The sequence below is a fragment of the Melitaea cinxia genome, chromosome 12 (genome assembly GCF_905220565.1).
Source record: "Melitaea cinxia chromosome 12, ilMelCinx1.1, whole genome shotgun sequence".
NCBI classification, from domain to species: Eukaryota; Metazoa; Arthropoda; class Insecta; order Lepidoptera; family Nymphalidae; genus Melitaea; species Melitaea cinxia.
Genome location: NC_059405.1, coordinates 16792742 through 16809914, shown reverse-complemented (window position 1 = coordinate 16809914; position 17173 = coordinate 16792742). Strand labels below are relative to the sequence as shown.

Below are 17173 nucleotides of genomic sequence, written 5' to 3'. Positions count from 1 at the left end.
GGCTCACCTGATCGTAAGAGATTACCGTAGCTTGAAGACGTCTGTACCACTAGAAGCATCGCAAACGGGTTGCCGAATCCATACCCAATTCCCCCCAGGAGCTCTGTTCACCTTACTCACCAACAGGAATACAACACTGCTTGAAAACAGTATTATTCAGTAACAGTATATTTGAGCAGGAAATTTTGTGCTGTACCCTAACTCAGTCAAACTCAGTTAATTCTCAAAATAAAACAAAATATTTACGTACTACAGTTTTTAGTTTCTTACAAACAGTAATCAATCTAAGACTTGAAAATATAAAAAGGAGCGGAGACACGAACTCCGAGATAAGCGACAAAATGCGCAAACCCGAGACGACTCCCAAAAAACACCAATTATGTTGACATGTTTGAACAAGGGCACAATATCGCGGAAACATCTGATGACATTTGAATATTATGAAAGAAAAATTGATCTTACTCTATATTGTGTTGACTAAAACGTAACAATTGGCTTTGGTTCATTTCTTTCTCTTGCATTAATGCAACGCAAATTAATTATTTATAATGTTACGAATGGAATTTGCAAGATTGCCGGTGTAGGCTGGATGAGGATTGCGGAAGACCGGGATGTGTGGCGCGAACTTGGGGAGGCCTATGTCCAGCAGTGGACTGCGATAGGCTGAAGTGAATGGAATTCCTCTGGCTTTCGTCTGACGCATACTCTGCTACTTTCTAACACATAATTGTATTTGCAGGCAAAAGGAAACCAGGATCCGATGATGGGATCCCAGAGAAATCGAGGGAAACTCGAAAAATCCCCATAACTTCTTACTGGGTGTACCGATTTTGATAATTTTTAATTTAATCGAAAGCCGATGTTTACCATGTGGTCATATTTGAATTTCATCGAGATCTGATAACAACTTTTGGAGTAATCTTTGATACTGCGTATTTACTTGACTAATTTTTCGTCTACCTACGTTGTATTACTTGTCGGCTGTCTGCTTCGGCGAGGGTGGCAACCCAATGTAGATATTGCGAAGGGGTTTGGTACACTCGGCGATTCAGCAAGGCAAGGTGGATGGCCTAGGGCGACGGCAGAGGGCGTATAGTTACCGTCGGCCAGACACATCATCCGACCTCTTCCACAGTCGTATCGGTTCACCGTTCCACTGAATTAGGGAGGGGGAGGACGAGTGTGTGCGCCTGCGTATGCGCGAACGCTCGCGCACCTTAATATATCCTGCGCAGTTGACTGCTTCCGATTCATGGACTCCGTGTACGCTAAGTCCTATGGCGATGGGTTGAGGTAGAGAGGTCCGGCGGGATGCGAGCCGGGCTTTGTCTGATACCTACACATAGGCGGCCCCAGGGGCGTGAATACACGTCCTGGTCGCCTTCGCATTGCAAGTATGGGACGACAATGCGAACTCGGCAGCACCTGGGGTGACAGAGCAGCCCTATTTAGGGAGGCACTGCTCTCCTCGCTCAGCCGAGGAGGGGGCTAGAAAAGGTGCCCTAAAAAAAGGCTCGTCCCAACCCGGAAAGTGGTAGTAACCGCGGCTGCCACTGCATCAATCTAATTCGTGGTCGACGTAACAGAAAGAGTAAAACAATCATGAAACCGCCTACCATGATATTTGGCGCGTGGAATGTAAGAACGCTCATTGACCGAGATGGCAACGCCTGCCCCGAACGCAAAACCGCTATAGTAGCTCGTGAACTTCTTCGTTATAATGTCGATGTGGCTGCACTCAGCGAAACACATCTCGCTGATGAAGGAGAGCTGGTGGAGGTTGGAGGCGGTTACACTTTCTTCTGGAAGGGTACCCCTTCATCTGAACCTCGTAGGTCTGGGGTAGGATTTGCCATCAAAACTCAATTAACAAAGCGACTTCATGAATGTCCTGTGCACATCACGGACCGCGTTACCACGCTGCGCCTTCACCTGGACTCGGACAACTACCTTAATGTCATCAGTGTTTATGCACCAACGCTGGACAAGTCTGATGACATCAAGGACAAATTCTATGAGGAATTATCTCAATGCCTTAACAACATCAACAGCGAAGAGCAGATATTGCTGCTAGGCGATTTCAATGCCAGAGTTGGCCGAGACTATGAGGCTTGGCCTGGAGTTCTGGGCAGACATGGAGTCGGCAACATGAACAGCAATGGTCAGTTGCTGCTCAGTCTATGTGCTCAATACGACCTTGCGATATCGAACACTATGTTTCGGCTTGCCGCTAAGCACAAGACAACCTGGATGCACCCGCGGTCTAAACACTGGCATTTGATAGACTACGCCATCATACGGCAACGAGATATCAGTCAAGTACAAGTCACCCGTGTTATGAGAGGTGCGCACTGTTGGACTGACCATCGACTCATTGTCACCAAGCTAAGACTCCGCCTCCGCCGGCCTCGTAGATCCATAGAGAAAAAGCCTGTGTGTTTAAACGTGGATAGGCTAAAGTGCTGCGAGGCTAGAAAACAATATGCCGAAGCCTTATTGGGAAATCTGTTGCCTGCTAATGAGACGGATGATGTCAGTGCTGCTTGGGGAGCTATGTCTAGTCATATTATGGAAACCGCGTTAGCTACATTGGGCACCAAAGACCGGCGTAGTGAAGACTGGTTCGATGACAACAATGAGGCTCTCCGGGCAGCACTCGACAAACATCGGGAACTCTTGCGACAGCACAGTAGAAGAGGCGGAAACATTGCGGCGGTCAAAGCGAGTGACCAAGAATTGCGCAAGCTGTCTCGTCAGATAAAAGATAAGTGGTGGCGTGACAAAGCTTGTCAAATGCAGTGGCTTGCTGACACTAATCAGCTTCGGGAGTTTTACTGCGAATTGCGAAAGCTGCTTGGTATTTCCTGCCGAGCAAAAGTACCTCTGAGGTCTTTAGACAGTTCACACCTCCTCACTAGCAAGGAGGAAGTATTAAAACGCTGGGCTGAACACTTTAACACTCTGTTCAACGTGGATCGATCAGCGGATCTGCGAAACATCAGCTTAATGCCTCAACTCCCTTTATCTATCGAGCTAGATGAGCCACTGACGTTCGACGAGGTTGTCACCGCCATCAGACAGCAGAAAAATAAGCGGGCAGCTGGCATTGACCATATACCAAGCGAGCTGTTGAAGTACGGCGGTAAGGATTTGCACACGTCTCTTTGGAAACTGTTTGTCCGAATGTGGGCGGAGGAGCGAGTCCCAGACGATTTCAAATTGTCTCGTATTAGTGCCCTTTACAAGAACCGGGGCGATCGTTCTGACTGTAGTTCATATCGCGGTATTTCAATATTATCTGCTCCTGGGAAGGTCTTTGCCAGAGTTCTATTGAACCGCCTAAGGGACTTATCAGAAAGGATCCTGCCTGAAACCCAGTTTGGCTTCCGACCTAACCGAGGCACATGTGAAGCTATTTTCTCGGTGCGTCAACTTCAGGAGAAAAGCAGAGAACAGGGACGTCAGCTGTATCTCTGCTTTGTTGACTTGGAGAAAGCATTCGACAGTGTGCCTCGCGAAGCCCTCTGGATAGTACTGGGAAAGCTAGGATGCACAGAGAAGTTTGTGAGACTTCTGCGACTCCTGCATGACAATATGCAGTGCTGCGTCTCCGTAGATGGCGAACAGTCCGACTTTTTTCCCGTTACTTGTGGGGTAAAGCAAGGGTGTGTCCTAGCACCCACACTGTTCGCCCTATACTTTGCAGTAGTAGTCAAGGAGATCCTACAAGCTGTTTCTGAAGGAGTTCGCATTCGCTTTCGCACTGATGGCAGTCTTTTCAACTTAGCTAGACTTAAGGCGCGCACCAAAGTCTCTTATGCATTGATCACAGAGATCATGTACGCCGATGACCTGTGCTTTTTGGCAGAATCCCCAGACGGCCTGCAACAGCTGATGTCCGCTTTCCACCAAGCATGTTGCAAATTCGGCCTAAAGATCAACGTTAAAAAGACGGAAGTAATGTCTCTAGACATCCATGGTCGGGAGACACTGACCATTAAGCTTGGTGAGGATGTGCTGAAACAGGTCGATAAATTTCGTTATCTGGGGAACACTATAACAGCTAATTGTGACCTTGATGCCGAGATCAACAGCAGGATAAGTGCTGCAGCTGCAACATTTGGAAAGCTGTGTTCCAAGGTCTTCTGCTCGCATGACCTTAAGCTGGCTACTAAGATCTCGGTTTATATGTCGATCGTGCTGCCAAACCTTCTCTACTCTTCCGAGACCTGGTGTGTGTATCGTCGTCATATACGCACTCTCGATCGATTCCACCTTAAATGCCTGCGCACCATCATGAAGATCAGATGGTCCGATCGGGTACGTAATACCGAAGTTCTAAGACGGGCCAATGTTGGTGGCATTGAGGCATATTTGATGCGTCGCCAACTTCGGTGGTGCGGTCATGTATCACGGATGTCGGAGGAGAGAGTGGCGAAGCGCATCTTTTACTCTGAGCTGGAGGAAGGCCAGCGAAAGCATGGTGGACAACTCCTCAGATACAAAGATGTTCTGAAACGTCACATGAAAAGATGCAATATAGAGCCCTCTCGATGGGAGAGTTTGGCAGCACAGCGACCGGAATGGCGCGAGATCGTGAGGGAGCGTACTGGTGAATTTGAGGAGCAGCGACTAGCTGACCTCGACGCCAAGCGCGATGAGCTCAGGGACCGTCCACTCGCCGCCATTCACTTTAACTATGAGAGCGGTAAGCTCACTTGCCCACTTTGTGCAAGGGAGTTTACTGCAAAAATCGGCTATATAAGCCATCTCCGTGCGCACCAGCGCCTAGCCCTGTAAGGGGTCGAAGTGGTCGCCATGGCCGAAATTCGGTCGGATACATACATACATACATACATTACTTGTCGATATAATTGAAGTCGGTTTTTTTCGTTTGCCGGCAAACACAATTATTCCGTTTGTGTTTGTAGGATTTATATGTGTGTCGGAAAAAAATACAGGTGTAGTAATAAAAGGGAATAGAAATAGTTTCTGTAGACAAAGAGGCATTTAATATTTATATTACGTAGACATACCTGAAGTTAGACATAATAATGTTTCCATTTTTCCTGCAACACCTTTTGGCGTTAAACCAAGTCAATGTCATATGAAAAGGTCGAAAAATATAAATTTTCGACGGTCATTTAGGACTAAAAGGCATCGTGAAACGTAAGTCAGAACACCCCAGGGTACCTTAAAACCCTTTTCATAACCTAAAAACAAGAACATTGGCCGTCATAGAGTTGGATATGTACAAGTAGATTGACTCAATGTTATTGTAAGAAAAATTGCGTTTGCTCTCAAACGACCGACTTTATCTTACATCGGCAATTTACAACATTCACGAGATCTCGATTAAATATAAACGGCACCACAGGACAAGCTCGAGCTTTCAGTTCATTAGTTTATTTCATGCAAGATATTACCTACTAATTTTATACTTAAATGCAGTTTATATATTATGTGCCAAAGAGTAACTGCGGAGTTTCTTTCCGATTCTTCTCTGCAGAATCTACGTTCCGAATCGGTTCAAAATTGTAAAATTTGTAAAATGAATGATGGGGAACCCTTGATAAATAAAATTTTTATTTTAAACAAAGAGTAAGCAAACCACGAACTGTATTTTATTTCATGAATAAAACAAACATCAATTAGTATACTCCAGATACACGTTAGATCTGTCTGTCTAGATATTTAGACATATATTCAGTCGGATTAGATTCAGCAGTTACTGAAACACCTGTGTCTGATTTACGACCACGCCTTTACAAATAAATCTAAATGCAATTTTTTATATATGATTAAACTTTTTCAATGGATATATCATATGGATTTGGTAGGGTGGTTGCAAATTTAGTGTCACCGCTGTCAAAAGTAATCTTGCTTTTCGTGGTAAACGCAAAGGTCGTGAGGAAGGCTGCATGTTTTGGAGGAAGTTCTGAAATGTGTCTGCCAAATCTCAGTAAGAGCAGATTAAGATTTGAATCTTGTTCCTAGCAGAAGAAGAAAGTATATTTAAAATTGAAACAATTTCGTCCTTTGATAAGTTTGAATATTTTCTAGAAAACTAAAAAAAAAAAATAACATTTTTTAAAGAAGAGCTAATCGTAAGTATAGTCCTGAAATGGAACAAGTATAAAATGTAAGTGCAGTCGTGAACAATACAAAAATTTCGTTTCGTTGATAAAACACGTTTTTCATAAAAAGTGCCATCGTTCGTTCACAAGAAGTTTAAAAAAATTGAGTATTAAAGCGAGTCTCACATTCTTCGTCGGAACATCGTTGACGCTCGTAAAACACCAGACAAGACCGACGAACTTTTAAAATGTACAAACACAAGGCAGTAAACGTAAAAATTGTCTTCGTTGAAAGTCAACAAGATTGAATTTTTTAATACGATGAGATAAAATAAAGAAGTGAATGATTTTGTGTTCTCGCTCTTTCAGAAAAAGTCTCCGTGTAAAGTCACAGGTCAAATGAAAATAATATTAATAGTAGAATAGTCCCATAATAAATGTAGTTGGATTTTTCCTCAGCAAAACGAAATGCCAATCATCGTATACAATAACAGAATTGATAATAATTTCAACCTCAGAGGATGCTTAGCGAACATTTCGAACAGAAAAGTTTTCTTTGTTAAGATTATGAAAAAACCCATCCCATTTCAATTGAAACCGAACTTTGGAAGTAGATACAAATATTTAGATCTAATCTCTGATGCGGCGAAGAGTGCTATTTCAAACGGTTTCAAGTACAAATCCATTAAAAGCTTATTCAGGTCGGCTCCGAGGCGGGCAAAAGGACCAAAGGGACTTGGTTACAGTTTTGAGGGCAAAGAGCAAGCAGTTAGAAATGGAATAATTGCTTTTCTTTACAAACTAATTGTTTTAAATCGTGATTTTTTTGTTTGTTTAACAACTCTTTGGCGTTGTAGTTATAACAATTAGCGGTCATATGTGTTACGCTCGCACATGGCAATCGATTGTTTAAAGTCGAAATTAGCTGATTGTTTCTTTCCAATGGTCGATATGTATTATTTATTGCCGGGTAATGTATAAGCATAGTACCTACATTAAATATGATAAACAAAATATTCTATTTTAGTAGACTCGATGGATTACCTCAACCGAATTCTCAACCTCCTGGGGGTCGTTCGAAATAATACGTTTGAGTTGACACGCCAGAAAAATAACCTGTTCAAGTGATCTGAATCCATAATCTTCGGTGCCAGATTCATTAATTTATGTCCCTATAAACCATAAAAAAGTGTGTTTTTCTGCATAATTTTCAAAAATTTAAATTGAGAAAATTATAACGCTTTCTGTTGAAAATTATATACTGTGCACTTTTAAGTCCTTTACGATGAACATAATAACACAAAATTAATATATATTAGATTATTAGTCATAAAACAAATGAACATCATCATCACCATATCATTTCAGCCTATTGCAGTGCACTGCTCGACATAGGCCTCCACAAGTTCGCGCCAAATATGGCGTGATCTCATGTGTTTTGCCCATAGTCACTACGCTGGGCAGGCTGGTTGGTGACCGCAGGACCGCAATACACAGGCTGAAGATGGGCACCAGCGTCTTAGGTGCGAAAAAGCCAAATGAACATAATTTACCAAGAATACATTTTTTTCTACTATAAGCCACTACAGCATATCTGCCGTTTATATTTTATTTTCTCTGGTCTCAGATGATTTTTTACGCTAACCGTTTGAAAATAAAAGGAGCAGAAATTTACTCTTCTCGCTAACATATATAATGTATTAAATTAGAGACCCTTCTAAAACATCACGGGTTATATTTCTCATGTTTCATCGTTGTTTGTTGACGCTTAATTTGTTGTTTTTGACATTTGTTTGTTTAAGGTTAAAAGGTGTTTAATGTATGTTTAAAAGGCAACAGTTGAGTGTACCTCAACAAGGGTAATTGGTACATGTTAAGTAGGTGCTATCTGATGGAATATTAACGGGTTTGGTTCCCGCGAGTTACATTTTTTTGTATAGAATATGCAAAATGCTAGTAGTGTTTTATTATCATCAATCATATTTACCCTTTTGTCAACGAAATTATAAGTTTTATGGTTTCAGTCTCACCCTGTACCAACCGGCCGGCAGTAGATTAAGAAGAGTTAAAAAACTAAGTGGCAATATTTAAAAAAATGGTAAGAAACTGTTGTTTCTTCATAACTTTAGGGCTAAATATGGCAAGCGGTTGCCTTGCATTGCATAAATATATCACAAGCGAGTTGTCAACCTACCATAGGCCTCTTTCCCCATGTAGGGAGAAGGATCAGAGCTTAATCCACCACGCTGCTTTAATGCGGGTAGGCGGTATTATGTTATACTATTAGTATTAATCGCTATCAAGTGTACATGATAACAACTGGGACCGAAGGCTTAGCCGTTAGCGTAACACCCACAAACCAGTGCTGTGACCGTTGATCCAACGCGTCTTCTACTCCTACTCGTTGTATACACTCTTTATGTAAATGGTATGGTAGGCTTGGACATACTCGAGCTAAGGCGAAAGTATGCCCTTACTACCATTTACTAAATAATAAAATAGATAACCCGGCGACAAGGGCATGTGGTATATGCGCTCCGCGCAGAACGGTCATGAGGCGCTCCCGGCCGCTGTTCGCGATGGTGAGTGCGGATGCAGGAGATTATTGACTAGTATGTTGGCCTCCAATAATACTATTTGATATGAGTCGACTCAATTTGCTAAATCATGTTGTAAGTATTTAGAACCGTGTTAAGTAATGCGTTGTTGTGTTAAAATGTATATTATATAATAAGTTAAATTGTTAATTGTTTGGTGTATTCTCGTATTGTGATTATGTGTTTGCTTGTTAGCTATGTATTTGTTGTAATATTGTTTATGTTTGTTTGTCGTACGCCTTGGTTTTATACTGTACGTGCAATAAATGTTTTCACTTTCTTTGCCCATATAGCTGCTTAGTTAATATAATAAGCAAGGCAGACGAATATGGATTAACCGGAGCCAGTAATATAAAATCATAAGTAGTAAAACAAGAACAGTGTTAACTATTGCTACAATTACGAAGCGTGTAATAAAATTCTTTCTCCATTAATCTCGGCACATAATTGACGCTACATTAAGCTCTGGTGCCCGCCTTCTTGGCCTGGATACATAATAATGAATTCCATAGCGTTGTGACGATGTTAGAATTTAAAACAACGTGTTGAGAAAAATAAACAATAACATACACAATCATTATTGGTTGTATAATTCAACCTGTACATCCAAGTGTGATGCCAATATATTGCCAAAGGCTATGAACGCATCCAACTATCACAACCGCGTTGCTGACTTTACCGCTATCAACACATCTTCGGTAATGTTCCCAAGATGAGCGACCTAATTTTCACTAAATCTATACATCATCGATTCAGTATCTAATATCCCACTGCTGGGCATAGGCCTCAATCTCCACGTAGGTGAAAGATATGAGCTTAGATTGGCGTATATATTCTCCACTATGAGTAACGATTGCTATCAGGTGTATGTATATGATAACAACTGGGACCGACGGCCTAACGTGCTCTTCGAGACGCAGCGGAAAGACACATGAATATTCATCAGTCATCATCAGTTCAGCCTAATACAGTCCACTGCTGGACATAGGCCTCCACAAGTTCGCACAGAAATGGAATGAACTCATGTGTTTTGCCCATAGTCACCACGCTGGGAAGGCGGGTTGGTGACCGGAGGGCTGGCTTTGTCGCACCGAAGACGCTGCTACCCGTCTTCGGCCTGTGTATTTCAAAGCCAGCAGTTGGATGGTTATCCCGCCATCAGTCGATCTTTTTAGTTCCAAGGTGGCAGTGGAACTGTTTAATCCCTTAGTCGCCTCTTACAACACCCACGGGAAGAGAGGGGGATTGTTATTAATGAGAAAATATAATATTGACACGACTATTTTATACAAACCTCGACGGGCAAAAAGAAACAAAAAAGACGTCCTAATGGGTGCAGTTATTCGAGAAACAAAAGTATTCCCTCCTTTATTTTTTAAATAGTTTGTTGGTAACAATGATACATAATAAAAACTGCGTTTGCAACTCTTAGTGTTAACATACATACATAGATACATACACATATAATCACGCCTCTTTCCCGTAGGGGTAGGCAGAGACCACTTCTTTCCACTTGCTACGACCCTTACATACTTCTTTCGCTTCTTCCACTTTCATTATTACCTTTATGCATGCTCTTCGGTTTAGGGTACTCTTGACCTGGCCTTTTTTTAAGACATCCTTTATTTGGTCTCTGAACGTCCGCCTAGGTTTACTCCTTCCAACCTTTCCATTCACACTCGCCTTATACACTTTTTTTCGTCAATTGTTCTTCACTCATTCTCTCGACATGGCCAAACCGTCTGAGCATACCTTTCTCAATTTTTGTCCCTACATCTTCTTTCAGACAACACGTTTCCTTAGTGTTAACATTCAAGGTTATTGTCTTAAAGTAATATATTAACTTGAGTTCGTGTAGCGGTTGAAATTTACAATAAGGTGATTGTAATGTAAGATGTAATTTTAGTAATAATAGACAAATTTAAATATTATACGTACAGCTGATCATGTTTTTTGATCACAAATAATAAGGGCAATTTGTATATCATAGGAGTAAAAAAAAAAAACGTAACAAATTGATTTCTATCTAAATTTTGATCGAATAATGTTTATTGACAACTATAATTTACAGAATAGAATGTCATAATCATTAGAATGGACCAGGAACATAGGAGCTACGTGTCAACAGGTGGCACCGCTTGTACGTCTTGTGTAATCCACTTAACTCGTAACAGACTTCTGAACATTTTCATTCGCTATTCGACTGAATATTCACTTGAAGCAATGTGAACGAATTTCTCACTAAGTGCCGGTACCTTGGAGACAATGAAGCTGGCTCGAACCCATCGACGCGGAGCACATTCATCTCCTTACCTGTAACAAATGAGACGAACATTCAGTCCAATGAACTTAATACTCCATTGGGAGTAATTCTTACACTATTCTAAAGTTAGTTTTAAACTTTAATCTTATCTTTAAAAATCTTTTCAACAGAATTCAAAAAAATTGGAGCATCTCACCTAGACTATTTTTTCGATTTTTGTCATGTGTCCTCATAACTTTTTACTGGGCGGATATGATTGTTAGTTTTTCGGGTTATTTCTAAATACCCTTTGTTCGAGAACGAACATAATTATAACATAGTATAAAACATACCGCTGTCTGCATGCTTAGATCTATGAAACTACGCAACGGATTTTGATGCAGTTTTCTTTAGTAAATAGAGTGATTCCAGAGAAAGGTTTATATGTATAATACATGCGTTACATAGTAGAGGAACACTGATAGTTTTTGCAACCGTGCGAAGCCGGGGCGGGTCGCTAGTTATTTTTATAAACGTGTTATATACTTTCCGTTGGTGATACTAAATAAATAAATACACTGGAAGTTTTTTTTTTGTGTTCGTTGGAACTATATACAGATAATAATTCATAAATTATTAATAGTTAATAATTCATTAATTTTAGTTTATGGCTTCGCTGAACTGGATTACGCGATTTTAGCTATTCCTCCGTCATGAGCCATTGGACAAATGTTTTATTGAATATTTTTGAAATACAACAAGGTCGGCCAGAAACACTCACCTGATGGTAAACGATTACCGTAGCCTATAGACGCCTACAACACAAGAAGCATAACAAGCGCGTTGTTGACTCTAACCCTAATCCCCCCTCCAGAGCTCTGGTCAGCTTACTCACCCCACGATACAATACTGCTTGAGCGCAGTATTACTTCGCTCTGATTTTAATAAATTCTATTAGCATAGATGCATATTTCCAAACAACTTGTCAACAAAGCAAAATTCTATACTCTCGCCGAACATTGTCTTCAAACCAAAATAACGATGCTTTAATTTCCCCTCCTTCACAGTTCATTTGTCAGATAGGCCTTGAAATACATCGATCACTTGGTAAGTAGGGGGTATTAAACGCTCTTAAGTGTATTCAAGTGTTGAATGTCTTTCAAGTCGATTGTTTTCAGACGTCTTAAGTCTCTGATTGTATAACTTCATGAACTTGAGTTCGGGAATCGGGAATATTTTAATTTAATCAGTTGTTGTCCTCGACGACGGGTCACGGTATTTGTGATAAAAATGTCATTTGTTCGTGCATCTGCTTGTAGATACATTCCCACATTAATATCGTTTATACTTTTTGTAAGTATATTTGCATAACCAAGGGTAAGAAATGAGTCAATTTTAAACTTAAACATCTTCCTCTCATACTCTTTCTTTCTTTCTCTTATTATTTTTTTAGCACAAGTATTTTCTAATAATTGTGTTTGTGTAAAACGAAAAAATTTTGGGCGTGGATTATACACGTCCATTAACCCGGCCCCTGGGAAAGTAGAGTCACCTTCTCTACTTTTCACTTGGGTAGGTCCTGTCTGGCGCGTCCACGTCGCGGGGGTGGGCATCTTACACTTCAGTAAGCCGGAGTGTGTAGATGGCGAAGTTCAGCAGGGACCCAGTACTGCGGGGTATAACGCAGAACCCCTACCCAGGGTTACGGGTGAAGACCTCAACGGTGGTAAATGCGGAGACAACAGTTGTTGGTACGGACTAACCAGCGGAGGAAGCAAGCCACAGGGGCGTAGTACCTGAATCCTGATGGAGGGCAGCGGTTACCATCAGTACCGAAGTGAAGCGAATGAACCATATGTTCTGATCCGATTCACTCTTGGATTACTATAACCACTGAGGTTACAGTACCGCGATGTAGAAAGTAACGGGAACCTACTACATTATTTATCCCATGAGAGTTGCAATGATGAGTATGCGTAAAGACACTGTGAGACCGCCTGGCAACCCGCGTAGCGACCGGCGCCCTGAGTTTTCCGGGGCTGAGGGTGTGAAATGGGATACCGGCCATCAGGATGCGGGCAACCAGGCATCTTATGGAAAAAATGCTACTGGAAGAAGAATAAATGTCAACTTAAGAAAAAATCTTCGCATAGGTACATGGAATGTTCGGGGGCTTCTTGAAGATGGGAAGCTTCACATTCTGGAACAAGAACTTGAGCGATGCAAACTCACTATCGCAGGAATCAGCGAGACACACTGGAAAGATAGCGGCCACTTTGACTCAGAGAAACACACTATCTACTTCTCCGGCAACGACAAAAGTAGCTTTTCGGGTGTGGCTATTGCGATCCCTAAATCGTGGAAAAACTCGGTGCTTGGCTACCACCCTATTAATGATAGAATTATGTCCATTAAACTTAGCGCATCACCAACCCCACTCAACATTATTCAAGTCTATGCTCCTACAAGTTCTGCCAGAGATGAAGAAGTAGAAGACTTCTATTGTCAACTTGAGTCTTCTATAGCTAAAATTCCTAAAAGAGAGCTTTTACTCATCATTGGTGACTTTAACGCCAAGGTAGGAAACACCACAATGGATACAGGCATACGACATATTGTTGGGAACTATGGCCATGGTGTCCGTAACCCAAGGGGAGAGCGACTCATAGAGTTCGCTGCCGACAACAACATGACCATAACAAACACGATGTTCAAACACCATCCTAGACGCCTATATACCTGGACATCCCCCGACGGCAAGCACCGCAATCAGATAGATTACATATTGGTGAGAACCAGATGGAGAAGCTCAATAACCAATGCGCATACCTTGCCGGGTGCTGATTGTCATTCCGACCACCAACTGCTCATTGGAAATATACGACTGAAATTGCAGAGAGCAAGACAAATAAAAATGGCTAAAAGAATAGAGGTGAAAGATCCAAAGTTACTCGCAACCTCAATACAGAGCAGACATACCGCATGGAGAACAGGCATCGGAAATAATGACTCTAATTTCTTATGGACCTCGGCAAGGACGTATATTATGGAAGCGATTGCGGAGTCACAGCCGAAAACCGTCATACTAAAACGACAGCATTGGATGACGGAAGACACCTGGCATATGGTTGAAGAGCGCCGAAAACTTAAAGCCAGTGGTGCTAGTATTACTGAGTTGAATGCTAAGTCAGCTATCATACAAGCTGCTTGTCGACGTGACCGCAATAACCATCTGGGTAGGATATGTGATGAACTGGAACAGCACTCTAACAAATATCAGACCAAAGATCTGTACGATAAGGTGCGATACATAACACGCCAATTTAAGCCTAAGACGTGGGCTATTGAGGATTCCGCTGGGATGACGGTTACAGAGATAAAGGATATAGTGAATGTGTGGAAGGAGTATTGCCAATCACTATTTTCCAACAACTCGGCATCAAGCTTCACGTGCTTTTCCTACGATATACGTGACCGTGAACCCGACATAATGCGCGATGAAGTACGAGCAGCAATTAAACACCTAAAATGCAATAAAGCCATAGGTTGTGACGAAATCCCAGTCGAGGTCCTCAAAGTAATGGGAGAATCCGGAGTAGATGTCTTATACACCATCTGCAGTAAAATATGGGAGACCGGAATATGGCCCGACGACTGGTCGAAATCCATTTTTATTCCACTGCACAAAAAAGGGTCCACCAAGAAATGCAACAACTACCGACTCATATCCTTGATATCGCATGCAAGTAAGGTGATGCTCCACATAATAAATAGACGGCTGTTGGCCTACCTTTCAAGTCAAATCGCACCCGAGCAAGCCGGATTTGTTAAAGGAAGAGGCACTCGCGAACAAATTCTTATATTGCGTCAGATTATTGAGAAGGCCAGAGAATTCAATACAACCCTTTACATCTGCTTTGTGGACTTTCGCAAAGCATTTGATACGGTCATATGGACACACCTCTGGACAATACTTGCAAAAATGGGTGTACCGCATCATTTAATAGTTCTGTTGAGGAGGCTGTATGAAGATGGTACTGCAGCGGTAAAAGTGGATGATACCCTTTCAAGTAATTTTAAGACTGAGGCCGGTGTACGACAAGGATGCATCTTATCGCCATTACTCTTTAACACCTACACAGAGTACATTATGCGTATTGTCCTGGAAGATTGGAACAAAGGAATATCGGTTGGGGGACACGTGATAAATAACCTTAGATACGCTGACGACACTGCCCTTCTCGCACAGACTAGAGAAGACATTGAAAATCTTTTGACCCGTCTGGAAAATATCAGCCTCCAATTCGGACTTGCTATCAACCGAGACAAGACGAAGATGATGATAGTGGACCGGGCTGAACAAAGTGGAAGCAATGTACACAAAATAGCTAATTGCGAAGTGGTACAGAACTATATTTACCTCGGCTCCACTATATCAAGTACTGGAGGATGTGGCGACGAAATAAGGCGAAGGTGCGCCATGACCAGGTCTGCTGTGGAACGACTGGGAAAGATTTGGAGAGACAGAAGGATCACCAAGAAGACTAAAGTCAGGTTGATGAAATGCCTTGTGTTTCCAATCTTTCTCTATGGAGCCGAAACTTGGTCTCTGAAACTGCAGGATCGCCGTAAAATCGATGCATTAGAGATGTGGTGCTGGAGGCGCCTCCTAAAGATCCCGTGGACGGCGTTTCGCACCAACGTATCCATCCTCAGAGAACTTCGTATCAAAGACAGACTATCATCAACTGTACAACTACGAATACTGAAGTTCTTTGGGCACATCTCTAGAAATGAGAACTCGATGGAGAAACTAGTGGTGCAGGGCCAGGTGGAAGGCAAGAGAGCACGCGGTCGGACGCCAACCCGCTGGACAGACGTCATCATAAGAGCTACTGAGTCCACCATGGTCCAGTGTACTCGCGACGCCTCCAACAGAGGGAAATGGAAGCACATCGCCAGGAGAGCTACCCTCGAAAATATTATCAACCCACCAAACACCCCACTATGTACCTCGTCAGCGCAGCCACGACCACTCTGACAAGAGTGTGCGACTAAGAAGAAGAAAACGAAAAAAACCGACTTCAATCACATCGACAAGTAATACAACGTAAGTAGACGAAATAAATTAACAAACGCACTAGTCGTCACTAAGATTTCGAAATCGAGGGTCCCCCTCGATTTCTCTAGGATTCCATCATCAGATCCTGGTTACCTTATCATGGTACCATGAAGTTGTTTTTTTTTCGTTTGCTAGCAACCACAATTATTTTTATGCCGAATTTCATACTATGAAGAGTGACGCTTTACAGCGCTTTTAGCTGTACTATAGGTATAGTAGGATATAGGTAGGTAATTATTACAAGCATTTAGTATACCGATTTCAATTTATTGTTGTAAAATTAGTTATAATTTGACTAATTTAATAGATTTAGATTTTAAAGTCATCTAAAAGTATCAAGAAAAGAAAACATATAGGTATAAACATAACAATACTTTTCATTAAATTCTTTTCATTTTATAGGGATTGGGAACACCCTTGGGATATCTTCTTTCCAACAAAAAAAGAATAATCAAAATCGGTTCGACGACGACGATAAACGACGAAGTTATATCCCCGAATATACATTAAAAAAATAAAGCGGTCGAATTGAGTAACCTCCTCCTTTTTTGAAGTCGGTTAAAAAGGGTTGTTAAAATTACGCAAATTTCCATATATATCTAAGACAAATTTAAAAAATCTGCACATGAACTAGGTATTGCATTATAAAGTAATGATAAAATCACCAATTTTTAGTACCTAATTTCATAAAAACATGCCCACAACGACAGAGATAAGGCTGTTTTTATCAAGGACCTTTTGACCATTCACGTATCTAAACGTTCACCTTTTCCTTCTCCATAAAAGAAAAGTCCCGTTGGAAACGTTAGAAAACTTGAGATTCATATCATTATCACAAAGAAATTATGCAAACATTTCGCCACTAAAAACATCACGAGTGAAAACGAGGGATAATGTAATGTTTTCCGCATTTCTGTGGAGACACAATTTGTAAGGCGCGAACAATGTGATATTTCCAACAAAAGATATCCGATAGGGGAGGCCACAAATCCTTGTAAGCGAGTCAGCTACGGGGTGGGAGAATCCTCAGGGGTGTCATGGAATCTTCGAGATAAGTCATTTATATATATCAAACGACGATCGAACTGAATTTTACTTGTGTTCGATTTTTCGTTGAAACTCGGTGACCCTGAAT

At 41.6% G+C, this 17173-nt stretch overlaps 1 long non-coding RNA gene across 1 annotated transcript in view; it reads right to left on the bottom strand.

Moving 5' to 3' along the window:
• Positions 1-10689: 10689 nt before the first annotated feature.
• The window catches only part of LOC123658350, a 55147-nt gene continuing 48663 nt past the window's right edge, over positions 10690-17173 (bottom strand). Inside the window, exon 3 of the long non-coding RNA XR_006743861.1 lies at positions 10690-10987. This is a non-coding gene — a long non-coding RNA (uncharacterized LOC123658350). The remainder of the gene's footprint in view (positions 10988-17173) is intronic.